Below are 26571 nucleotides of genomic sequence, written 5' to 3' on the forward strand. Positions count from 1 at the left end.
CCCAGCTAAAGCCCCTTATACACAGAGGTCAGGGTCTCAGTCTCGATCCTTCTCTGGCTTCAGGGGGTTTCAGGACCACTGGGCACGCATAATTGAACCTCTGGTTGGCAGCACCCGTCAAACAACAACGTGGTTGGTTTTTCTCTCGGCCATCAGCCACCTCTCCAAATCTGCAAAAATATATTTTTTGTCGGTCGCACGAGACACGGGCGGGAGGACGAATCTCGTCTCTTCGAAGGGATTGTGTCCTCCGACGTATTCCTCATCTTAGATATATCCTTCCAGCTCTGCTGGCCTCGGAAATTTTTTTTTCTCCAGAGGGCGCTGCGCGTCGACGTCCCTCGAGTCGGTGACCCTCGACAGCCGCCGTATCGACGCTCGACGTCATCCTGCCTATAAAGGCCGCGCGCAGCGTCCGTTGCTCAGTTCCGTTTTTCCGCGCTAACTCGGTGCCTCGGAATACCGTTGCTCAGTTCTTAGTACTATTTACTTCAAGTTATTCGAATCGTACTGGCTTCCTCGTCGGAACCGACAACCCCTCGATCCGGCTTCAAAAAATGTCGAGATTGTGGGGAAAAAGATGTCGTTGACCGATCCTCACAGAAATTGTCTGTGGTGCTTGGGAGCCGAACACCATTGTTCGGAGTGCGAGGACTGTATGTCCATGACAGCTAAGGCCCTGAAGGAGCGTAGGGGGAAGCTGGAGAAAGGTAAGACTTTTAAAGCTTCTTCTTCTTCGACGAAGTCGAGACATTCGTCTCCTCGTCACCATTCACGCTCCAGATCTCGGAGTGGGTCTCATCACTCCTCGAGATCGAAACACTCGAAGAGGAAACGTCGAAGATCCCCTTCTCCGTCTTCCTCTTCCTCTGTTTCGCCAAAAAGAATCCCTTGCCCCACGAAACATAGTTCCCGGGCTGAATGGGAGGAATTCAGAAAAAACATGATGAGCGTCTTCGAGAAAGCGGCCTCGACCCCCTCGAAGACTGCCGAGAGCGATGCTCTGGTCGAAAGACCCAAAGGTCAAAAACGCTGCGAGTCGCAGTACCCGGCGAAAGAAACCTCTCGAGCGCGTCTCGAACCCTCGAGTAGGACTATGACCTCCAAACCTTCCTCGAAGGTTCCGTCGACGCCGTCGACGAAGGTTCCGTCGACGTCGAGGTCTTCGACGCCGTTGTCGAAGGGACCTTCGACACACAGGTCTGTCGACTCGACGCCGGCCTCGACACCGGCGTCGACGCCGAGAAAAGTCACGATGACCACACATCCAGTGACGATTACAAGGCCCTCGACGTCGATGGCGTCGATATTGTCGAGTAAAATTCCAATTCTGTCGAGGTCCTCGAGGCCTCCACCTCTGTTTTCGACGCCACGCTCGAAGCCTTCGACGTCGGCGTCGACGACATCGACGCTTTCGAGGCCAATAATGACAAGTTCAGCACCCTCTGCCTTGGAAATGGGATTTACTCCCTTTATTAGTTCAGAACAATTGAGAACTATATCCTCAATTTTAGAAGAGGGTGATTTGTCAGAACAAGATGAGTTACAGGGACCTGTAACCCCAATTAGAGAGGAATTTTCCTCTGAAGAGCGCAGATTAAAGGATCTTCATGATTCTTTACATGAGGCAAGTGGTTTAGACACTTCCCCTGAGGTGGATTTTGCTAAACCAGACCCGGGGGAGCATGCTGAAACCCCCTACAGAGCCTTAATGGCCAGAATTACAGAGTTCATGGGGTGGTCTACACCTTCACAATCTTTCCAGCAAGATGACCTCACGGATATTCTTGACAAAGGCCCACAAGAGGATCCAGTGGTGCCTTTTCATAAAGCTCTTCAGAGAAAGATCATGACAAACTGGGAAACCCCAGATGTAATACCAGCAGTAAATAAAAAACTGTCTGCAAAGTACAGGGTATCTTCCACAGACCTAGAGTTCTTGTCTAAACATCCATCCCCAGAAAGTCTGGTGGTACAAGCAGCATCCTCTACCGACGTCAAGACGGCTTATCCTACTGTCCCACAGGACAGGGACGATAAAAAGTATGATGCTATGGCTAAGAAAGTCTTTTCAGCATGTAGCATGGCGTTAAAGTCTGTTAATGCTACTTGCACCCTTGCTAGGTTCAGCCATACACTTTGGGAGTGTGCTTCTACAGCGGCTGACTGCATCCCGGAGGGAGAAGAAAGGGATGCGTTCCTGAATATTATACAGGACGGTAAAGACGCTATGTGCGAATCCCTCCAGACGGGCATTGATTCGGCTGACAGTATCAGCAGAGCAATGGCGGCAAGTACATCAACCAGGCGGTTCGCTTGGTTGAGAAAGTCGGGTTTTGCCCCAGATGTGCAAGCCAGGCTCTTGAACATGCCATTTGATGGCTCTTCTTTGTTCGGGAAAAAGGCGGATGACAGTTTAGAGAAACTGCAAACTTCAAAAGCAGCAGCAAAATCCCTAGGAGCTGCAATCCGTCAGACTCCTTTTCGTCCCACAGGAACCTCTGCGAGGGGCAAGTCCTTTCGCTTCTACTCCTCATTCGGAAGAGGTAGAGGACGACCGGCTCAAAGGGGTCAAAGAAGAACTACCCGAGGTGGACGGGGTAGATATTCTAAAGCCGCAGCAACAGCAGGTGCCTCTTTACCATCGGCATCTGCATCAGCCGCCCCAAAACCACTCTGAGGACTTCCCTCACAGGACACCTGTAGGAGGCAGGTTGACTCAACATCTGGCGGAATGGCAGGCTATCACGTCAGATGCTTGGGCATTGGAAACAGTTGCCCAAGGTTACTGCCTACCTTTCCTACGTATACCTCAGAGTCATCCACCGGGGATCAGCTCTCAGAAAGCTCCAGATCCGCTCCTCTTGCAGGAAATTATAGACCTGCTAGAGAAAGGTGCCATAGAACCGGTACCTGTAGCGGAGAGGAACAAGGGCTGGTACTCCCCTTACTTTCTCATTCCAAAGAAAGACGGAGGACTGAGATCCATCTTGGACTTGCGAGAATTGAACAAATTCCTCAGGAAAGACAAATTCAAGATGGTCACTCTTTCTCAGATCCTCCAGGCCCTTCAGTTTCAGGACTGGTTGGTATCTCTGGACCTTCAGGACGCTTATTTCCATGTGCCTATCCATCTCAAACACAGGAAATACCTGAGGTTCGCAATTGGCAACTCTCACTATCAATTTCGAGTACTGCCTTTTGGGCTGACCTCCGCCCCGAGGGTCTTCACCAAGTTAATGTCGGTAGTGGCGGCAAGTCTAAGGAGGGAAGGGATTCACGTCTACCCCTACCTGGACGATTGGCTGATCAGGGCTGTTTCTCCGGAGCAAGCTCAGATCCAGCTAAATCACGTATGCTACTCCCTTCACAAACTGGGCTTCTCCCTCAGTTTAAAGAAGTCTCAAATGATACCATCATAGAGACTCCAGTTCATAGGAGCGATCCTGGATACTTCCCTGGGAAAAGCCTCGCCACCAGAGGTGAGGGCTCAAGATATTCTACAGATGGTTACCAAGTTCCAACTTGCCCAACGTCTCCCAGCTTTCGACTTTTTGAGGTTGCTAGGCCTCATGGCATCCTGCATTTTCCTTGTGCCAGAGGCTCGCCTGAGAATGAGATCCCTCCAGTGGACACTGAGGACTCAGTGGTCTCAATTCTCAGGGAGAATGACAGATCTTCTTCAGGTTCCCGGCAGAGTGGCTCGAGACCTTCAGTGGTGGGCCTGTCAGGAGAACATTCTGAAAGGAGAACAGTTTTGGCAACCCTGGCCGGAGATAACAGTAGTCACGGATGCCTCACTCACGGGGTGGGGAGCCCACGCCAACGACTTGACCATCAGCGGTCGTTGGTCTCCATCGGAGTCCAGACTACACATCAACCTGTTAGAGCTGAGAGCCATCAAACTTGCGTTGAAGGCTTTCCTGCCAGTTGTACAAGGGAAGAACGTCCTGATAATGACGGACAACACGGTGGCCATGCATTACCTCAACAAAAGAGGAGGCGTAGGATCACTACCCCTGTGCAGAGAGGCGATGCAGCTCTGGTTTTGGGCAATCCAAGAAGGAATCTCTCTATCGGCAGTTCACCTAGCCGGAGAGAAGAACTTGACAGCGGACGCTCTGAGCAGGCAGAACACAGTCTCCCACGAGTGGGAGCTAGCTCAGGAAGTCCTTCACGAGATCTTCGCCCTTTGGGGAACCCCTCAAGTAGATCTGTTCGCCACCGGTCTAAACAGGAAATGCGACCTGTTCTGCTCAAGGGAATTTCCTCCGAGAGGAGCTCTGGGAGACGCGTTCATAGTGGACTGGGAGTTTCCGCTTCTGTACGCGTTCCCACCGGTCCCTGTCATTCCTCAAATGATCAGGAGGTTGAGAAGATTCCGGCGAACCATGATCCTAATTGCCCCAGATTGGGCCAGGAGAACGTGGTACCCGGACCTTCTAGACTTGTTCATCTGCCCTCCATTTCGACTTCCTCTCAGAGAGAACCTACTCTCACAGAAGGGAGGTCAGGTTCTCCATCCAGACATCAAAACCCTCAACCTTCACGCTTGGCTTCTGAACGGCTGAGGTACAAGGATTGGGACCTCCCTGATGATGTTATGGAGGTGTTGCTTTCGGCAAGGAGACCAGCAACAAAGTCTTTATACCGCTGCCGTTGGAACAGATTTTGCAGCTGGTGTAGAGAACAGAATATCGACCCATTTTCATGTGGTACACCAATGGTTTTGTCCTTCCTACTATATTTGGCAAATTCAGGCCTTCAAGTTGGCACAATTAAGGGCTATCTCACAGCGCTATCTATCTTTAAGCGTACTGCGGAGGAACCATCCTATTTCAAATTACCCTTGGTAATACAGTTTCTAAAGGGGTTAACCAATGTTTATCCCCCAAGACCATTCCAAGTTCCCCTATGGGATTTAAACTTAGTATTAACTTTCCTGATGGGGACACCTTTCGAACCTCTCCATTCTTGTTCGTTAAGATTTCTTACCCTTAAGACTGTTTTATTAATAGCACTTACATCTGCTAGAAGGGTGAGCGAGTTACAAGCTCTTTCTTGTAAACCCCCTCATACAATCTTTCACAAAGACAAAGTTGTCCTACAAGTGAAGCCTAATTTCCTCCCAAAAGTAGTCTCTGAATTCCATATCTCTCAGAAGATTATCCTACCATCTTGCTATCCTCCTCCTCACCCGGGGAAAGAGGAAGAGAGGTTACACAGACTAGACCCTAGGAGGGTTTTAAGTTTTTACATTAGTAGACTAGCCAGGATAAGACAGGCAGACCAGCTGTTTGTAGGCTACGCAGGTCACAAGCTGGGGTTACCAATAACTAAGCAGACCATTTCCAGATGGATCATTCTAGCCATTATGGAATGTTATAAACTGGCAGGGAAAGAGCCCCCTCAAAACCTTAGGGCTCATTCGACCAGAGGTATTGCAGCTTCATCGGCCCTCAAAAGAGGCGTGCCGATTAAAGACATATGTGCGGCCGCTACATGGTCGTCTGTCCATACCTTTACACGTTTTTACAATCTGGATTCCTCCTCTAGTCAAGAGACTAGGTTTGGAAGGGCTGTACTGCATTCTATTCACCAATAGAAGACAGCGTGAAGTCAGTACTCCCTCCTCCGAATATAGAATACTGCTATGGGAGCCTATCTAAGATGAGGAATACGTCGGAGGACACAATCCCTTCGAAGAACAAGTTACTTCTTACCTTGTAACGTTCTTTCGACGGGATGTTCCTCCGACGTATTCCTCATCGACCCTCCCATCCATCCCCGCAGTTTTACTTCCCTTGTTGTTGCAGCTTACGCTCCTTCAGGGTGATTAGTCTAGTCCAGACAGTAATACTGTGGGCTACAAAACGGAACTGAGCAACGGACGCTGCGCGCGGCCTTTATAGGCAGGATGACGTCGAGCGTCGATACGGCGGCTGTCGAGGGTCATCGACTCGAGGGACGTCGACGCGCAGCGCCCTCTGGAGAAAAAACATTTTCCGAGGCCAGCAGAGCTGGAAGGATATATCTAAGATGAGGAATACGTCGGAGGAACATCCCGTCGAAAGAACGTTACAAGGTAAGAAGTAACTTGTTCATCTGGAGGCGTGGCAGACCATCACTGAAGACCGGTTGATTTTGTCCATCTCTCGGGGGTGGGGGTTTCACTTGCTCCTCCCCCCCTAACCCACCTTTCAACTCTCCCTTCCAACAGATCGGGACACCCTCACTCAGAGCCGAGGTTCAGAAGCTTCTAGACCTCAGGGCCGTGGACCTGTTCCCCTTGTGGATCAAGAGGAGGTCTTCTGCTCTCGTCTGTTCATGGTGCCCAGACCCAACCAGGCTGGCCTGCGCACCATTCTTGACCTTTCCCAGTTCAACCTTTCTCTTCCCCAAGAGAAATTCAAGATGATCACGCCCAGCCAAATAAAGTCCTCTCTTCGGAAGGGCGACTGGCTCAGTATAGTGGATTTTCAGGATGTGTATTTGCACATCCTGATATGGAGGCTGCATCGAAAATATCTGTGGTTCTCCCTGGGAGGGGAGCATTTCCAGTTCCGTGTGTTCCCGTTTGGTCTCAGCTCAGCGCTGCGTGTCTTTACGAAGATAATGCCAGTCATTGCAGCTTTCCTTCGGCTACAGGGTGTTCATGTATATCCGTATTTGGACGACTGGCTTCTACGCAGCCTTTGTCCACTGACGGCTTCGTGCTATCTCCAGTCTCTCCTCCATCTCCTGTTACATCTTGGGCTGTCGGTGAACGGCGAAAATCTTCCATGACGGTCTCCCAAGACCTGATTTTCCTGGGTTTCCGTTGGAACACGGTCGACTCCAGGGTGTATTTGATAGCAGACAGGATTGCAGATCTATACGACGCTTGTCAGCTCTTCATCCAGTCAGAGCACACAACGGCTTGGTGGTTCCATAGACTTCTGGGCCTCATGGCTTCGTGCTTCTTTGCTCTTCCTCTTGCGCGTCTCAAAATGAGGCGTACTCAGCTGGCTCTTCGAAGCTCTTGCTGTCAGGCATTGGACTCGGATACCAAGATGATCCCAGTTCCATCCTGCATGATGGCGGACCTTCTATGGTGGTTTTTGACCAGCAATCAGACAGTGGGGGCCTCCTTTCAGGAGCCCTGCCCACATGTGACGATTACCACGGACTCCTCCCTTATGGGGTGGGGCGTGATGCTGGATTATCTCCAGGTTTTCGATCTATGGACGCTGCAGGACAGGCAGTTTCATATAAATTATTTGGAACTCCTGGTTGTTTTTCTGGCGCTGAAAGCTTTCCAACCGTCCATCACGAACAGGGTGGTCCGCATCCGCACGGACAACTCGGTGTCGATGTTTTACATCAACAAGCAGGGTGGCACCAAATCTCCACCTCTTGTGGACCTTGCCATCCAGATTTGGGAATGGGCAATCTGGCGGTTCGCATTCCTGGACAATTCAATGTGACTGCAGACTCACTGAGCTGGCAAACAGCAGCCAGCTACGAGTGGGAACTGAGCACGGAGGTCCTCTCCACCATCTTTCGCCAGTGGGGCACTCCGGAAGTGGACCGCTTTGCAAACTCTACAAACAGGAAACTTCCACTTAATGCATCCAGGAATGGTCTTGGGGCCTCCTCCCTAGGGGACGCTCTCGAAATTCTGCGGCACAACATGAAGGCATATGCCTTCCCGCCTCTTCCTCTAATTCATCGGTCACTATGCAAGCTCAGGAATATATTGAATTGCACTCTCCTGTTCATAGCTCCTTGGTGGCCAGCCAGATTCTTGGAACTTCAGCATCTGTCAATTTGTCCTCTGATCAGACAGCTGTTGATTCCCAACCTGCTTCACCAGTACGATCAGCAGATGTGGCACCCCTCCCCAAAATCATTCAGCTTGGCGGCCTGGTGCCTGAATTCAAATCCTTAGCGCAGTTTTACTTGTCTGTTTAACTGATCCGAGGACAATATGCGCATTATCCAAGCAGCCACGAAACCCTCTACGAGGTGTCAGTATAGGAGCAAGTGGCTCAGTTTTTACCACTGGTGTTTAGCTAAGCAGCTGGATCCCAGACATGCTACGATTGACACTGTCCTTTCATTCATATCTCATGTGGCAGCTTTGGGCATTCATGTCTTGTCTTGTAGGATTTATTTGTCGGCTATTGTCACCTACCTGCCCAGTGACAACTGTTCCTTTTCTTTGACGAACCCAGTCATTAAAAGGCATTTCGCAGGTCTATTACATCTTTTTCCACCTGTTCGCAATCCTCATCCAAAATGGGATTGAAATTTGGTCCTCACCGCCTTATGCCATAAACCATTTGAAGCCATGGCTATGACGGATCTACAGTACCATTCATTGAAGGTTGCATTTCTGATTGCATTGACTTCGGCAAGGCGAGTAAGCCAGCTTCAAGCCTTGTCTGTGGAACACCTGTTCCTCACCTTCAATAAGGATAAGGCTGTGCTCCCTAATCCTTCTTTCCTTCCTAAAGTAGTGACTGATTTTCTTTTGAATCAAACTATCTCATTACCTGTCTTTTTTTTTTTTTAAACCCGGCCTCAGATACCGAGAGAATTACACAATTTAGATGTTAGATGGGATGTGAAGTTCTATCTTGACAGAACAACTGAACTCAGGGGCTCCTCACAACTCTTTGTTACGTTCAGAGACCCCAAAGGGAAACCTGCTTCAAAAGCTACTATCTCCCGATGGATTGCTTTCTGTATCTCAGAGGCGTATACCATTCAGTGCCTTCATCCTCCGAAGGGCATTCATGTTCATCTTGTACGTGGCAAAGCGGCTGCTATTGCCTTGCAAAAATACGTTCCCTGGGAAACCATTGCCAAAGCGGCTACGTATGCTTCCTCATCAACATTTTGTAAACATTGTTTGGACCTGAGCGCCAGGGCCGGTGCTCAATTCGGCCAGGATGTTCTTAAAAACCTTTTTCAGTAAGGAGTTTCCATTCACCCATATTAACCTGCGAGGAGTGCTTGGGAATCTCCCCCAAGTATGGATGAAAGGGGACGGGACATAGGAGTATAACAAAGTTACTCACCGTAGTGACTACCTTACTCCTAGTTCATAGTCCCCTTTCCTCCATACGCCCGCCCGCCGTCCCCTCTAATAAGTATTTTCTATTATTGCTTAAATGGTCTCAGACCTGGCAATAGAAAAGTACTGAAGGGAAATGCACGGGGCGGAGCTCAGGAGGGTGGGGTTACGGCCGCATGCGGTACCCCGCCTAAAAAGGGAAGGAGGACAAACATTTTCATTTTTGATGCTTTTTGACAAAAGTGCTCTGGTCCCGTCCTGAAGGACGGAATGTCCCACAAGTATGGATTAAAGGGGACTATGGACTAGGAGTGAGGTAGTCACTACGGTGAGTAACTTTGTTATTCAGAACTTGGCAAACTAGCCAACAGAGTGAAATGAAAAACTGCGTTCGTAGTGGTTTTAGGTCGCAGTTTACACTTATTGTATTCGTTTACAGTATACTAAACAGATGCAAAATATAAGTTATGCCGTTACTCCAAGCAATGACAATTAAACAGCCGGATCTTAGCCTTTCTTCGGGCTTATTTGCAGAATTCCTACCATCAGCAACTGACACCAAGTGAGTACAAAATAGGCTACGCCTCAAGATACTCTTGCATGGCTCTGGCTCCCACACCCTCGCTCCCCCGCACACCCAAATAGTCCAACAGCCACACTTTCTCACACTTGCTGTGCGCGAGCCGGCATAGATATAGAATGCTGGGATGAGGTGGGCAGGCCGGGGGGCAGGGCTGCAGGCAAGGAAAAGGGAAGAATTTAGTTGTGATATAAAATTGAAAGCATAACACCCAGCAAGAGTCCCAGCAAGAGTCCAGGTTAGAAAGTCAATATATTTACTTTGAAATTAATGACACGTAGATCTTTCCACATGTTTCCACAGTACTGTGTCTTCTTCTCACAGACGGACAGTGGAGTTTCAGAAGTGTAGTGTGATGCAGCCCAACAGCCACACTTTCGCACATTCCCAGTGCGCGCGCATGCAGTGCTTGACCCCGGCGTAGATATAGAACGCTGGGATGAGGTGGGCAACCTGGGGGGCGGGGATGCAGGCAAGGAAACGGGAAGAATTTAGTTGTGCTATAAAACTGAAAGCATAACATCCAGCAAGTGTCCAGGTTAGAAAGTCAATATATTTACTTTGAAATGAATGACACATGGATGTTTCCACGAATTTCCAAAGTACAGTACTTCCGAGCCACGTTTGTTCCTAGACAATAAAGACTTTGTAGTCCAATGAAGCTACAGAGCGAACAAATGTGGCAGAGATTGGATCATACTTATCATCAACACTGCACGAGACATGACAAAAATCTCTGGTGACCTTGAAAAGATGGGAGACAAAATTCAAAAACTTGTACCACTAGATACCTATAAAAACAGTTGGAGGAGATTACAAAAGAAATAGCTGAGTTCAAAGAGTTCTGCACTAAAGATAGAATTGGCAGAATGAAGAAGGGTCTATTGCAGTTCTCACATGAGAAGGCGTTCCACTGTACCAAAGATGGATATGATCCCTTTTGGTTTGAACCAACAAGGAACGCCCAATAGAAAATGGCAGGTGAGATTCAGTAATACCTCTTATTGTTCAGATAGTTCCAGTGACAACGGCTTTCCTAATCAGAGAGGTTTCGGAGGATCGAAAAATCGAGGCAGGAGTCAAAGAGGCAATGGGAGAAACACACGTAAGAAGGAATGCCTTCTCTGGTAATTAAGCAAATGGAGGTGGTCCTTCAACCCATCAACAGCAAGCTTTTTTGGAGCAACGCCCAGCACCAGACAATTGGGATTATGCCCGAGATTGACTCGCAGCAATGAACCCTACTAGTAAACCTATCATCTTACACCCCAAATGAAGAGGAAGTGGCTGTACTCAATAAAGGATTGGGTTTTGTCCCGACTGTAAATTATGACAAATTTAGGATCCGAGTTGTGATTGAGCAATTGCTTCGTAAAATTCATCTACAACAATTTTTATATCACAGAGTTTGATCATCAAAAGAATGAGAGTGGGTTACGCAATCGGTCTTCATTTAATCTCCCAGGAAGCCATAGTATTTACCAAGAGAGTATGGCATGATCTGCACCAGTTAGAATAAAAGACCTTCGAACATCCATTCCACAATTTGAGTAATGGTAGAAGTGCAGTTAAGCCGTTTAGCTACCAATCAAAATGTGATTCTATGGAAGGCTGACAAAGGCGTAGCGATTGTGATGTTAAATCGTCATTCTTATATCACCGAATGTGACTGCCAGTTAGACGATACCTCTTTTTACAAACCCATCTCAGAAGATCCTACAAAAAAACTCTCTGCGTTGATCCTCAACAAGGTAGACAAGGCACTTTCAAGAGGTTGGCTATGCCAGCAAGAACGAGATTTCTTGATTGTACAGAACCCTACAATACCAACATTTTATATCCTTCCAAAGATACACAAGTCTTTGGTGAATCCACCTGGCCACCCAATTGTGTCTGGAACAGGGTCACTACTAGAACCATTGTCTAAGTTTGCGGATCGTTATCTGAAACCATTTGTATCAACAATGTTTTCTTTTGTACAAGATACAACCGAGATAATCAATATGCTGGAAGACATGCAATTTGATCCAACTAGACAATTCATGATTTGTCTCGACATTGTATCCCTATATACATGTATACCCCAACAAGAGACCCTGAATGTTCTTGAGGAAGTGTTACTTTCCAAAAGAACAGAAGGTGTTACCCCTAACAGCTTTGTTCTTTGGTGTGCAGAGTTGGCGTTAACTGAAAATTATTTCAGTTTTAACGACAAATTATACCATCAGGTCCATGGTACTGCTATGGCGTCGTCTATCACCCCATCAGCCGCTAATCTTTGTCGAATCATTCGAGCTTCAGACTATATATAGTGCTTCCAATCCTTTCTTTTCTAGGATTGAGTTGTGGAGGCGCTATTTTGATGACATTTTGGTCATTTGGGAATGTACAGTTGCTTCTTTCCTGGAGTTTATGGACTGGATAAATCAACAGAACCAGTTCTTGAAATTCACCTCGACACACAGCAATTCGGAGGTACATTTTTTATAACGATATGGGTCGATTTAACCCGTAATATTCTTCAGGTTAAACCTTTTAATAAGCCGACTGATCGGAACTCTCTTATGGCTTTTGACAGCTGCCACCCCCAACACACCAGGGACAATGTACCCTTCGGTCAATGTTTACGATTAAAAAGAAATGGATCTTTGAATACCACTTTTTTGTCTGAAGCTAAAACATTGAGTAAAAAATGAAGTATGCGTAAGTATCCGAAGAAGATTGTGAAAAGAGCTTTGAAAAGGTCTACAAACAAAAATCGTGGTCCAGTCCTCGAATATTGTGATAAACTGATGGAGAAGGGAGGGATAGTGTTTGTGAGCACTTTCACCCCCTGTCGAATCATATCACTAAGATTATTAGGAAGAACTGGCACATTTTGGCAGGTGGTGAATGTCCTATTAAGCCACCACTTTGTGCTTTTAAGAGAGGTACCAATCTTAAAGACCTGCTGACGAAAAATGATGTTTCTAGATCTAAACAGACACTGACAAGTGTCTGAGAAATGTGGGGTATCCCGCGTTTGTCAGGGCACTCTCCATGTGGTCTTTGCGTCAACTGTAGTTTTAAAAGCAGGACCTCAGACGTTGACTTAGGTTTAAGTAAACCTTGGCTAGAACAACAGTTTACCAACTGCAATTCAAATAATGTGGTGTACGCAATCTGGTGCCCTTGTTCAAATATTTATATCGGCATGACCAAGAGAGATTAAAACAAGAATTTCGGAGCATAGAAGCTGCATTAGGAAAAAAAACCTTACTGCTCCCCTTGTAAACCATTTTTTGATAATGGACCACAAGAGTGATGAACTCAAGTGGACAGTTCTCTTGAATCTTACACTTTTGCAGAATGGTGAACCGATGGCCAAGAGGCTGTATGTGAAAGAACAATGGTTGATTTTTGTGTGCAACTCATCCCCCTTAGGGCTGAATGAGCAGGTAGAATGGCAGAATTGGCTGCCATCTCATTAATGATACTTTATATCAAATATCATTCGCACACTGGTAGAGATGAGTATTAAGTCCTGGAGCTAAAAGTTTTTTCAGTAAGGCCCAGGCTTACATATCGGTATTAGCATACAGTTTACCGTAATTTTGTTATGAAACTTGCTTTAAGGCGACAAGTTGTAACAAAGTGCTGTGGGGTTACAATAGAGAGAATAATAAAAGATCAACGCAGCCATTCACTACCGCGAGTGTCACTTGTAACTAGATACTAGTATACCGCAGCTGGTTGTAAACACACCTTTAATTAGGTTAAACAGCAAGGGGCCTTTAAAAGGACATGTTTAGCCTAAGAACGTAACGCCGATTAGGTGATTTCCCAGAGCATTATTGCGATGTAGGGGCGAGGAGGAGGCATACGATTTAGAGCTAAGTAAGTCCCTAGCAACTGTTGCTCACGGATTTAGATGCTCACGGATTTAGATGGATTAGTAACGCAGACAGGATGAATATTACTAATGCCCGTGCTTCGCTTGTTAGGTTTCCAGCGCTTCCACATTGAAACCAAGAGAGGTATAAAAGATTCCTACGATTACAAGCGGCAGTCCGTTGTACCCATGCGCTGTTAGCGAAGTACTGAAAATATACTATCGGTTGCTCGGCTTGATACGAGACAAGGTGAGCTTTATTATAATTCTGCATTACAGTTGGAGCTTTCTTTTTAATAACACATTGACAGTTTCAGGCATTTCAAAATGAAAATGTAATTTTTTAGTATGCAGGATAGCAGCCTGGCAGCCCATGGTTTTTACCGTATGCACCCGAGTTATATCACCAGTGAGGGTGCAAGTTGGAGCTGTTTGGTGTACGACGCGCCATGTAAATTTCCGACTGATTTATGGTAGCGAGTTTGAAAGTCCTAAAGAAAGCAGTGTATTAGCGAGTTGTGACTCTCCAAATGTCTATAGCGATTTGTGTCGTTTAATAGGACGTGGGTGGAGTTTAAGTTAGTGGGTTTAAACTGTCATTACACCGGTGTAATGTTCAAACCAGCTGGCAGTTTAAAGTGGCTAGAGAAGATTTGGAACTAAGGGTAAGTGGCTCTGTTGGGAACAAGAGCTATGGAATGCCATCTCTACTTTTATTTGTGGAAAAAATGGACGCCATCCGCAACACTATTAATGCCTACACTCAGTCCACTCGGAAGCCCCCAGTGGTGACCACACCTCTCTCCACTACAGGTTCTTGGTCCACCTTCCCCCACTTCTCTAATACAGATGTGTTATCCGCTATTCTAAAATTAAAGTCTGCTTCGCCGGAAGATGCTATACCTCTGGCCCTTCTGCAGGAATCCTCCCTGGACATAATTCACTCCATCATCTTGGCCGTCATCATCTCCTTTGCGACAGGGGTGATACCCAATTCTCTTAAATATGCTCTGGTCAGGTGGCGCTGTGGAGCAGCCCAAGATGGCTGCCTAGCTCTTGAGCTCCGTGTGGCTCCGGCTGAAATCCGTCATCAACTGCGGTTCCTTTTGCCTGCGCTGCCTTATTTTTGGTGGAGCTGTTGCCCCTTCTCTCCTGGCAATTTTGCTGCAATCCCGACCCGAATCGGCCCCGGGAAGCCTGTGAACGGGACTTCTGGGCCTGCTGGCGGTTGGCGCGCCGGGCCTTGGCGGGCGCCTGGCTCCCGCTACCTGCCCTCCTTCATCAGCCGCGTGCGCGGCGGCCCCCCTAAGGACACCATCCGCTGCTGGGACCCCCGTGCACTCGCCTCCTCCTCCACAGTCGGCGCCGGAGCGCTCGTCCCGGCGTGGCGACCGGACTGGGACCCCGCCTGCCACTTCTCCCTTTGCTTACAGCGCCGGAGATCTCGTCTAGGCGGCTGGCGGGAGCCTGGTCACCCTGAGCTTGTGTGGCTCACATTACTGGACTAAGGAGGTGAGGAGCAGGGGGGGTGCACCGGGCGGACCCCCATCCACTTGTCTGCATGCTCCTGTGAATCCTGGCCCTCTCACTCTGCCCTGTGTGTCAACTGAGCGGCCTGCATTCCCGGAGGGCCTGGATCTCTGGCCGCAGGCTGCTGCACTGCTTCCCATACTGGGGGCCGGGACTGAACCTTGCGCGGGCTACTGGGGGCCACCGTGTCTCGTGCCCGGCCGGGTACCGAGCCTACACATTCCCATTCCACCGGGGCCACCTGGCGAGCGGCATCTACACGGCCTTGGCTTCCTACTCTCCTGCAGCCTATCCGGCCCTACTGCTTCTATAATCGGCCTGGGCTGCCTTTTCTACCTGCCGCTTCCGCACGCTCTGCTATGCGGAGCCGGGTCTCCTGGGGGCCACTGGTGCGACTGGTCCCTCCACTCCAGCGGCCATCTGCCATCTCTGTGTCTCTATCTACAATGCCTAATAAAACCAAGGGGGTCTCTGGGAGAGGAACCATGGATAAATTTGCCAAATCCGTCCCGAGGGAGGAGATGGGACACGCATCGTCCTTGCAGGAAGACCTGGAAAGTGACACCCCCTCTGGGGCGAGAACCCCCGATCTGACCACACTTATGGAATCCATGGCCAAGAACTTCGCCTCGTTCCACGAAAAATTGGACGACATTAACGCCAATGTTGCTTCTCTTAAAACCCGAGTGGACCAGGCAGGCACCAGAATCACCGAGGCCGAAAGTAGGATTTCCACGAACGAGGACGAGATTCACCTGCTGCAGAACACCGTTGCCTCCCTGTCGCGCGATATGAAGAGTGTGAGAGCCAAGTGTGACGACCTAGAATCGCGCTCCCGTAGGAACAACCTGCGTATAATCGGGGTCCCTGAGAACGCACTTAAGGGCCGCATGGAAGACGCCGTCGAAGCTCTACTCAAGGATCTACTGGGCAACCCGAGTCTCTCACCGTACTTTACTGTCGAGCGTGCGCACAGGGCCCTGTCTCCGCGCCCCAAGCCGGGGGATATCCCAAGGCCCATCATCGCCAGGATTCTCAACTATCGGGATAGAGACCTTATCCTCCGGATGGCCCGCGAGAGGGGAGACTTGCGCCATGAGTCCCACACCATCAGGATCTTCCCGGACTTTTCAATTGCGGTGCAGCAGGAGCGGCGCCAATTCCTTGGGGTTAAGAAACTCCTCAGAGAACGCAATGTCCCGTATGCCATATTGTTCCCGGCACGTCTCAAAATTACTCACAATAATAAACTATACTTTTTCACTATCCCGGATGAAGCGGCAAAATTCATTGAGGCTCACATACCACTCCACAATCCGGCGCCTGACCCTGCCGGCGCTGACTGACCAGATGTAGCCTAGTCTGTCACTGCTCCACCTATCTGGTAATCCGTCAATGTGCATGGGTCAATGGCAATTTTTCTATCATCAACCATGCGGCCTGGGTACCCTTAATATACTCACGGGCTGTGGCCCGCCTTGGGTGTTGGAGACTAGCGTTGGGACCCAACAAAAACTCCGTATTCCGCAGGAACCTGTTATTCGACAGCTTATGCTGTCTTACGCAATGTCTAAATGGCCGTCCACACGGCGACAGCGCACCTCACTGCAATTGCAATGTTTGTTTTTTTGGATGCTACTGCTAGTTGGCCCCAGTTGGGCCCTGGAAAGGGCATATCCCTGTTGGATTTCGCCCACCGACCCTTACTTCCTGGTGATGGTCGGGTTAGTTGTTGGCGCGTGCATCCGGGGGGGGGGGTGATTTCCACTGCAAGTTGTGGGTGGGCAGTGAGGGAGGGGGGTGGTATGGTTGGGGTTTGGGGTAACAATATTGCAAATGACAGGGGCGGTTTGGCAAAGTGCACGACATCAGGGCGCCCTCATGGGAGCTCTCCTCATTCACTGTGTAAGTTTCTACGGCGGTTGTGGGATGTGCCTTAGTCTCCCGTAATGTCCACAATAGTGATGTCCTGGAATATCCGGGGTTTAAGTAACTTCACCAAGGCGCGCAAAATCATGGCCCACGCCAACAGACATGGTTGCAAGATATTACTATTGCAAGAAACACACTGGGGGCTCGCTAGCTAGGTGCATCGCGCCTGCATGGGGCCCACACAGGTACTTCACGGCTTATTCGACCCGCGCCAGAGGGGTATTGACAATGATCCACAGGTCACTTAAGTTTGTACTCCACAAGAGCTACATCGATCCAGAGGGAAGGTACATTATCCTACACTGCGCAATAGAGAACAGGGACTATTTACTGGTTAATACGTATGGCCCCAACGTGGACTCTCCAGACTTTATTGACCGGATTGCTTCCATATTGTTGGGATATGTAGGGGTGCAGATAATTTGGGGGGGGGACATGAACTTTATCTTAGATACCACACTTGACAGAACTGGCTCGGCCCCCAGACTCCTTTCCAATGCGGCGCGCAAGCTCCTTGCACATACCATTGCCCTTGACATTCGAGACCCCTGGCGGGTAATGCACCCGCAGACGCGGGAATATACTCACTATTCCTCGGTACATGACAGCTCCTCCAGAATTGATATGTTCTTCCTGTCCAGTTCCTTGCTGGGGAGGGTGTTGGAAACTCAAATATTGGCGCGCACCCTGTCGGACCACTCACCGATCCGGCTCTCTATGGATTTGGGCGTGCCCGTCCCTACAATTAACTCTTGGCGTTTCAAGTCTTTGGCCTTACAGGACATAGTATTTAGGGCTGATATATTGTCCGACATCCAGTCCTACTTTGAACTTAATACACCTCAATCTACCTCTACAGGGGTCCGGTGGGAAGCTTTCAAAGTCTTCATCAGGGGAATGTCCATATCTAGGGAGGCGGGAACCCTCAAGGCCATTAGGGCTGCCCTCGCCTGATCTGAAGCCAAATTACGCGAACTTGAGAGTGCTCATCCCACGTCTGTCGACCCCCCGACTCTATCCCAGATCAGCAAGGAACTCCAATTTTTCAATGAACAAGCCACCAGGGAAGTCCAATACTTCAGTCGCCCACAGGCGGCTCGTAGATATGGAGAGGGGGACAGACCTGGCAGGACACTGGATACGTTGGCCAGGGGTGAGTAGGGCCAAACCCAGATAACCTGTATCAAGGACAGCCTGGGATAGGAACGGTGGTCTGACCAACATATTCTGGAGGTCTTCACAGACTTCTACTCAGAGCTGTAGACACAACCCCCCGAGCACAGTGAGTCCCAAATGCGCGACCTCCTTGAGCAGATCCCCATGACTATCGTCTCCCCCGCTACCAGGGACCAATTGGATTCCCCCATCCTGCTGGATGAAATAGTTGAGGCTATATCTAAATTCCCTAAAGGAAAAGCACCTGGCCCCGACGGGCTGACAGCTGAGTTTTACCAGGAGCATGTGGCCATCTTGGCTCCCAGGCTGCTTGAGGTTTGGAACGAGTCACTTCGGTTGGGCACTCTTCCCCCTTCGCTGTGCGAGGCCACCATCACGGTCCTGCTCAAACCCGGTAAACCCACTAACGAGTGTGGATCATATAGGCCCCTCTCACTGATGAATTTGGACACCAAAATCTTCGCCAAAGTGATTGCCAACCGCTTCCTCCTGGTCATGTCGTACATGGTCCACGAGGATCAATCAGGCTTTGTACCCGGAAGATCAACATCCCACAACATTAGGAGGCTGCTTAACATCATGGCACGTATTGACCAAGGGGTGAGTGCGGTTGCGGTTACACTGGATGCCCAGAAGGCATTTGACATGGTGTCTTGGAAATACATCTGGTTGGTCTTGGAAAATATGGGGGTAGGGCCCAATATGATAGCATACATTAGGTTACTGTACACTTCCCCGGTCGCCAGGGTGCGAGTTAATTCTCAGACGTCCGATCCCTTCCCTCTCTTTAGAGGTACCCGACAAGGCTGCCCGTTCTCCCCGATCCTCTTCGCCTTGGCAATCGAGCCGATGGCCGACTACGTCAGGGAGCGGCATGCGCGGAGGGGAGTGCGGTTGAAGGACTCCCCTGAGATCATCTCGCTGTATGCGGACGATGTGCTACTCTTTATTAGAGACCCAGCTGTTCATCTGGACCCGATCTTACGTGACGTCACCCGCATAGGCACATACTCGGGGTTCACAATAAATTATACGAAATCTGAGATCCTCCCCCTCACTAGCTCCACGATACAGCCCACCACCGAGTACCCGCTCCGTTGGTGCCCGAATGGGATTAAGTACTTGGGAGTCCAGGTGTCCCTCACCAGAGATTCGCTCCTAGCAGACAACTACCAGGCAGTGGCCGAGCAAGCCGAGGCCAAAGTCATGCGCTGGCATACCCTTCCACTATCACTAGCCGGCAGACTCTCACTGGTGAAAATGATCCTGCTACCCAAGTTGTTGTACATATTTGGTAATGTTCCTGTCTGGCCGGGTAGGAAATATTTTACGAATCTGCATAAATTGTTTGCCCAATTCCTGTGGCACTCTGGCGCGGTGCGTAAAAAGTGGTCGGATATGTCACTACCCTACGACAGGGGGGGTTTCACAGCCCCAGACTTGCTGCGATATTGGACTGCTTCACAGGCGCAGTTCGCATCTTACTGGTACCCTGGGCCCCCACCTCGTCCCCACGTCAAACTTGAGGTTCTGGCAGCGGCAGGCACTGATGTCATGTCCTTGATTCTCAACCGGCAGTATGTGCCGGACTCTCCCATTGATCCGGTCCGGACCACGGTACAGGCTTGGGGCCAGATATTCAAAACATGCGACGAGCAATGTCCGTACTACAAATGGCTCCCCGCCTGGAGGTTTCCCAGGCTGGAACCCACGCATGACACCTCCCTGGCGCGCCATTGGGAGGCCCTGGGATACCGCACCCTCACCGAATTCTATCCTGAGGGACAGTTTATAACACTGCAGACGTGGAGGCCGGGGCACTCGGGTTCTGTTCTGGAGCTCCTGCAGTTCTACAGACTCCGCGCTGCCTTCCGAAATCTATGGCCTGTCTTCCCCATCAAACCCCTGGACGCTCCTGCAATCGCTTACATCGCCAACTCGGGTGGCGCCCGCGGAGTGGTTTCCTCATTATATAAGCTCTTCTTGTCCTCGCCCTCTCCACTTCCGTCCAGGGCCCGTGATGACTGGGCCTCCGAGTTGGAACTGGTACTTACTGACCAAGAGTGGGAGAAGATGTGTTCCCATACTAGCAAGGTGTCCCTAAACTTCCGCTATCGCACCATACAATATAAACTGCTTAATAGGCTGTATTACACTCTAGGTAGAGTGTCTAGGTTTGCTTGCTCCGATCCTCGGCTGTGCCCTCGCTGCGGCGCGGAGGGCGCTGACCACTTGCACATGTTTTGGAGCTGCTTGGAACTGGCCACATTTTGGAGTAAAGTCATAGAGACGCTGTCTGAGATCACTGACACTGTGGTAGACCCTGATCCATTGGGGGTTTTGTTTGGGGTGTGGCAGGCTTGGGGAGCGGGAGACATGGTTAAATTCTTAAATGTAAGCTGTATCATAGCCAAAAAGTGTGTCCTACTAAGCTGGAAGAGCCCCAGCCCCCCCGCATTCCAGAAATGGTTAAATTTACTCACCTGGTCCCGAAACTGTGAGGAGGAGTTTCTGGGTATGCTCCCAGTACGTTCTCGTCCTCGAAACATATGGACTGCATTCAACAGCTACTTGATTAGCTTAAATGACACTTCCTCTGTGGATGAATCCCCCTATCGTCCCTATTGCTGTTCGGCTTCTTGGTGCTCTGTGATATGTCATTATTCAACCGCTGTTACCATAATTTTGCCTATATGCTCTGTATTTACCTGTATATGCAACGAATATGTGGTTATTGCTCGGATGTGTGTGTATGCCTTTTGCCTCTGTCAACAAAAATAAAAGTTAAAAAAAAAATATATATATATGCTCTGGTCATCCCTTTCCTAAAAAAAGCCATCTCTCAACCCTGTGGTGCTGACCAACTATCATCCGATCTCTCTCCTCCCCTTCCTGATGAAAGTTCTGGAGGCGCTGCCCCCCCCCCCTTCTTTCTGCCTTTCTGGAGTCCTCCCACTTCTTTGACCCTTTTCAATCTTGATTCCGACCTGGCAGAGGCACTGAGTCAGTACTTAATTCTGTCATGGATGACCTGCAGTGCCTGGCCAATCAGGGCGGTGTTGGAGCAGTCTTGTTATTAGATCTGTCGGCGGCCTTCAACACCGTCGATCATGCCCTTCTCATCTCCCGGCTCTCGGAATGAGGGATGGATGGCCTAGCGCTAAAATGGTTCACTGGGTTCCTGGCAGACCGATCACAATCTGTGTCCCTCCCTCCCTTCCGTTCAGCCCCAGTTCATTTATCTTGTGGTGTCCCTCAGGGATCGGCCCTGTCCCCCATTTTATTTAATATCTATATACGATATATCTTGCTCCTTATTGCCTCTCATGGGTTGCACTTTTACTCCTACGCGGATGACACCCAGATTCTGCTTTGTCTGGATCTAACCGAAACCGAAACAGCCTCTCGCCTCAGGTGGTGCTGTCAATCTGGAAAAATGAATACCCTTCATTTGAATGATAGACGTAACTTGATGGCCGTGGGCCAACCGTCTTATGCAATGAATTATAGAAATATAGACTGTTATGCTTGACCAACAAGCGGCCATTTTAAAACGTAGCAGAATCGCCATTTTGCTTGTTAACCATTGCTCATTGCTTTCTGTCTAGAAACTGCTTTGCAGCTTGCAATTCTTGCGGATTCTGCTTACTCTGCTCAACTGTTAACATTGTTGTCTGAATATGAAAGGACAAGGTCGGGGGACTGAAGAGTTTGTTGAACTCCTCATGAGTAGCCCAGAAAGGAATGCCCACGCTCCCTCTCTGTAGCCTTGGGAGGAAGCTGCAGGACATTTAATCACTTCACAGCTGCCAGCCAGTCTCGTACGAAGGTAGAATATGTTAGAATAATACAGTTAAAGGCTTGAATTATGCTTCTCTTACGGCCCCCCTTCGCAAAATCCCTTAGAACGTGTCGGCTCCCAGGACACGAATAGTACCTCATAGATAGCAAAGCTTGGAACGTGGCTCTTCCCCCGTGTACAGATTGCTTCCAAGAACAGAACCACCATGTTCTAAAAGATCCCTCCGCACTTTCTAAATTGCACATTGTTACTAGAATAGACATCGAAAGTATTATGATCGTCATACTCGTCGGATATGTCCATCGTCATCCCGAGTTCAAAGGAACTTAATACAGAGGGGTGTTGAACATGACTTTGCTGATTGTATGATATGCATTTTGTATATATGTAACTGATGTACATAGTTCGCTCTCTTGCGTCCCTTGAGGTCTAGGAAACTCACGTTGCGGGGCGTGAGATCAGAATTGGCCAATTGATACTATCTTTTGCTTGCAATAAACCCTAGCATTGGGAATTTGAAACCTCGTGTCTGGCGCATCTTTTCATGTATGGTCATTGCCTTGTTTCCATAGCACGAGGGACCCCTAGGGGCCCCTTTCAAGATGGCGCCCGAATAGGGACCCTCCACCACTTGCCCCATCGTATACGTTGTAACGGAGTAAAGGCGGAAGAATGGCGAGGACGGGACGGTCGAGCCGGGATCAAGAAATGTACGGGGCGCCCTGTAGAAGAGAGGAGAGATTCCTTCCGCAGATCTGCACACATCTGATCCATGATCGACGTAACGGGCCAGAGGGAAAAGGAGGCGAGGGTCCCGAGGCAGAAGCCAGAGAAGCGCAGACACGACGTGGGAAGAGGGTGCGTTAGAACAGGGGACTTGTTTTATCAGGTGAGTCATTCCCCGATTCAAAGAGAACCCTGATTTTTGGTAGAGTGTTGATTTTGCAAACTCAAACGTCCAGGTAAAGTTGGCTAACCAAAGGGGAAGGTTAAAGAAACATGCCTGGAGTACTGTCCACTTTAGCGGGGCTTTTCAGCTGCGGTAGACAGTCCTTGGAATATGGCCAAAGTGCACTGCCTGGGGGAACGCCGGCTTATGATATGTATGCGAAATATGGTGTGGGTGCGATATTTTGTGAAATTTGGCATAGGCAAACTAGAAAGCAACCCGACCATCAGTGGCCGATTAATGGTAGTTTTGAGATGGGGAGGATAGATAACCTAGAGAGGATGTTGATTAGAAAGAAAGCGCGACCTGCAGCTTTTGAGACCGTCAAAGATTGGAGGAGGGAAGCGTTCTCCGATTAAGGAGTAGAGAGAAGCATGCGCGTAGACATAAAACGAAGCTTGAGATAGCAGAAGACAAGGAAGAGGAGGAGTGGACTGAGAGTCTAAGACGGGAAGGGAGACGGGACCAGATTAACATAGACAGAATATACCCGCAGCGGGAACTACACATAGCAGATGAATTAATGGAACATTTGTTAACTAACACGGGTCGAGGCCCAAAACCAGAATCGAAACCAAACACGCCAGTAGTGACTGCACGGGCCCAACCAATAGCTCTCATACCCCCTCCTGCAGCCTGAGCACTTCCCCTCATGCAAACGTTAACCCAAGCCCCGCCCACAGCACGAGCACTCCCACAAGCGCAGACCGCGGACACACAATTTCCCAGCACCCAGCAAGGCCCTTCACAGATGCCACCTGTGCCACTTGTCCCATCCGCACCTCCCGCTCTAGAAACAGATTCAGCACCATCCGCCCCTCCCGAAGTCGATATTGAGACTGGGGAGGCGAGAGGCGGGGCTGAAGGAACAAGATTTGGACGGGTAACTCGAAGCACGATCAGCAAAGGGAGAAAGATTGAATTACGGCAAGAGGCAGAAATGTACATAGAAGGAAATGATGAGACAGCAGCATTGGCCTCATTGCATGGGTACCGAAGAAGAGACGAGAGACAGGGAGTGTTGGAATGCATGGGGGAAATTCTGGTGGGAGAGTGGAAAAAGATACTTGGGAATTTACCGCCACAGCGGTTGTTAGATTTGAATAAATTAGCACGCAGTGAGCAAAGAGATGAGGATGTAAGAGAACATGTGTACAAACTGATTGAAGTAAAGAATGAAATGGAAGACAGATATGCTGAAATGTTTGCTATACCTGAGTATAGTAGAGAGTTTATTGAGAAAGGTAGGAAGGAGGCGTCAAGGTTGAGTATGAAAAAATCATGGCCGAGAGTTTTTCCAGGTGGTACAAAGCTTTTGTCGATACCGGGACAGATAGGCGATAAACAAAGATTGCAGGTATGGGTAGGGGAAACAATGCGATGGATGTCGAACAAAAGAATGTCAGTAAAAGAAGTAAATGAGATATGTAATGGGTACCCATTGGAGATGAGGAAGGAAGCGATGCAAACGACAGTAGGGGTGTTGCTGCAGCAGGTCATTGGATACAATAGAGGTAGAGATAATGCACAAGGCCGGGGAAATTTGAATAATATGCATGGGGTGTCATTGGGATTAAATCAATGTGCGTACTGTAAGGAGGAAGGACACTGGCGAGCGCAATGCCCGCACCTACAGAATAGAGGTGGGTTTTGTCAGAGAAGGCCTCATAGAGGACATCAGGGGTCGAATGGCCCAAGCAAAAGTAACATGCAGCAGCAGTAGGGATATACCAATGGAGGTACTCAAACCCAATCATATGGCCAAAACCAAGCACAACAGAACCAGACATTGAACCAAAGTGTTCCGAACCAAAATCAGGGCGGGCAGGGCCAACAGAGAAATGATCAGAGTGGAGGACATTGAGGGGGAAATGGGAATATTTTTGATACACAACCAAACACGTATTATAGCAGTAGCGGTGACTACACATCGGACGATGTGTTATTTTCGCGATAGGACAGCCCACGACAGGGGTCGGAACCAGTGTCTATTCCCGTGAATCAGAGAGGACCCTACGTAGAAATGAGTCGGGAATAAGGAGCACCGTTTCCTTGTAGATACAGGGGCACAGAAGTGCTCGATAGACCACCACTTGGTTCCGGAGATACCACTGTCGGGGCAGAGGAATGTTTCTGTAGTGTTCGCAGGTACACCAGTAATTAACCCCATGTCCGAAGCTGTCCCAATTACAATAGGACCATTTACGGAACAGTGTCCATTTCTTCTGACAGAGAATTGTGGAGAGAACTTGCTAGGATTAAATTTGTTGAGAAAATTGGGGGCAGTCATACATTGTACGGCAGACGGGGTGTTCCTCACGATGTGGCCCCACGATGCACCGGTGACGGAATTTATGTCAAAAGAGTTGCCAGAAGAGCAAGTAGAGTACCAACCTGTCTGTGGGCAATGCATGATAACGATGTAGGCTGCTTGAAAATAGAGCCAGCAAAAATAACTTTGAAAGAAGGTGTAACACTACCACGAATTCCCCAGTATAAGATTTCTGTTGAAGGTGAGAAGGGATTGAAAAGCATTGTTACTGACCTGGTGAGATTGGGGGTGGTTGAGGAAATTACAGGAAGCATGTGCAACAGCCCGATTCTTCCAGTTTACAAGAAAGGAGGCAACGAAGTACCCTACCGTTTCATAATTGATCTGTGCGCATTAAACAAAGTGGTAGACCCACAATTCCCTTTGGTCCCAGATGTCACAACAATACTGACAATGATACCGGCCACTGCAGAATACTTTAGTGTAGTTGATTTGAAGAATGCATTCTTTAGCATTCCAGTGGATAAAAGCAGTAGATATCTGTTCGCGTTCACTTTAGGAGGTCGATCATTCACATTCACACGCATTCCACAAGGATATACAGAAAGCCCGAGCATTTACAGCAGAGTGCTAAAAGAACAGCTAGACATGCTAGAACTACCCGAAGGTTGCGTACTCTTGCAGTACATAGATGACTTGTTATTAGCTGCTGACACGAAAGAGATCTGCAAAGAAAGTACTGTATTACTCTTGACACATTTAGCGACCCATGGTCATAAGGCAAGTTTGAAGAAATTCCAGTATAATCAAAACGAGGTGTCTTATTTGGGATACCTACTTTCGAAAGAAGGGAGAAGATTAACACCAGAACACATAGAAAGTATTTCTAGTATGCCTATTCCAAAAACTCAAAAAGGAGTGAGAGCTGTAATAGGCATGGCCTTTTATTGTCGGCAGTGGATCAGTAATTTTGCGTTGATTGTGAAGCCGATGATAAAGTTGACTAAGAAGGATGCAGAGATGCCTTTACAGTGGGATGAGGAATGTCAAAGCGTTTGAGCAATTGAAAGCTGCATTGTGTGCTGTGCCAGTTTTAGGCACTCCTAACTATAAAAAGATCTTCAGACTATTTGTGAGTGAGAGTGAAGGATGTGCATTGGCGGTTTTGACACAGGAACAAGGTGGAAGAAATAGGCCGTGCGGCTATTTTTCTTGCACGCTGGATCCTGTAGCGCGCGCACTACCACGTTGTTTGCAATCCGTCGCAGCGGCTGCTACGTCAGTGAAACAAACGGAAGGAATGGTATTGGGGCACACTTTATTTCTGATGGTGCCACATGCTATAGACGCTCAATTAAATAAGACGCAGACGCAACACCTCACCTCAGCTAGACTGAC

At 48.8% G+C, this 26571-nt stretch overlaps 1 protein-coding gene across 1 annotated transcript in view; it reads left to right on the forward strand.

Moving 5' to 3' along the window:
- SHCBP1L (SHC binding and spindle associated 1 like) overlaps nucleotides 1-26571 on the forward strand; it is a 1561452-nt gene that overhangs the window by 225710 nt on the left and 1309171 nt on the right. The window lies entirely within an intron of this gene.

This window comes from Ambystoma mexicanum, chromosome 1q (assembly GCF_040938575.1).
Source record: "Ambystoma mexicanum isolate Mex_15411 chromosome 1q, UKY_AmexF1_1, whole genome shotgun sequence".
NCBI lineage: Eukaryota > Metazoa > Chordata > Amphibia > Caudata > Ambystomatidae > Ambystoma > Ambystoma mexicanum.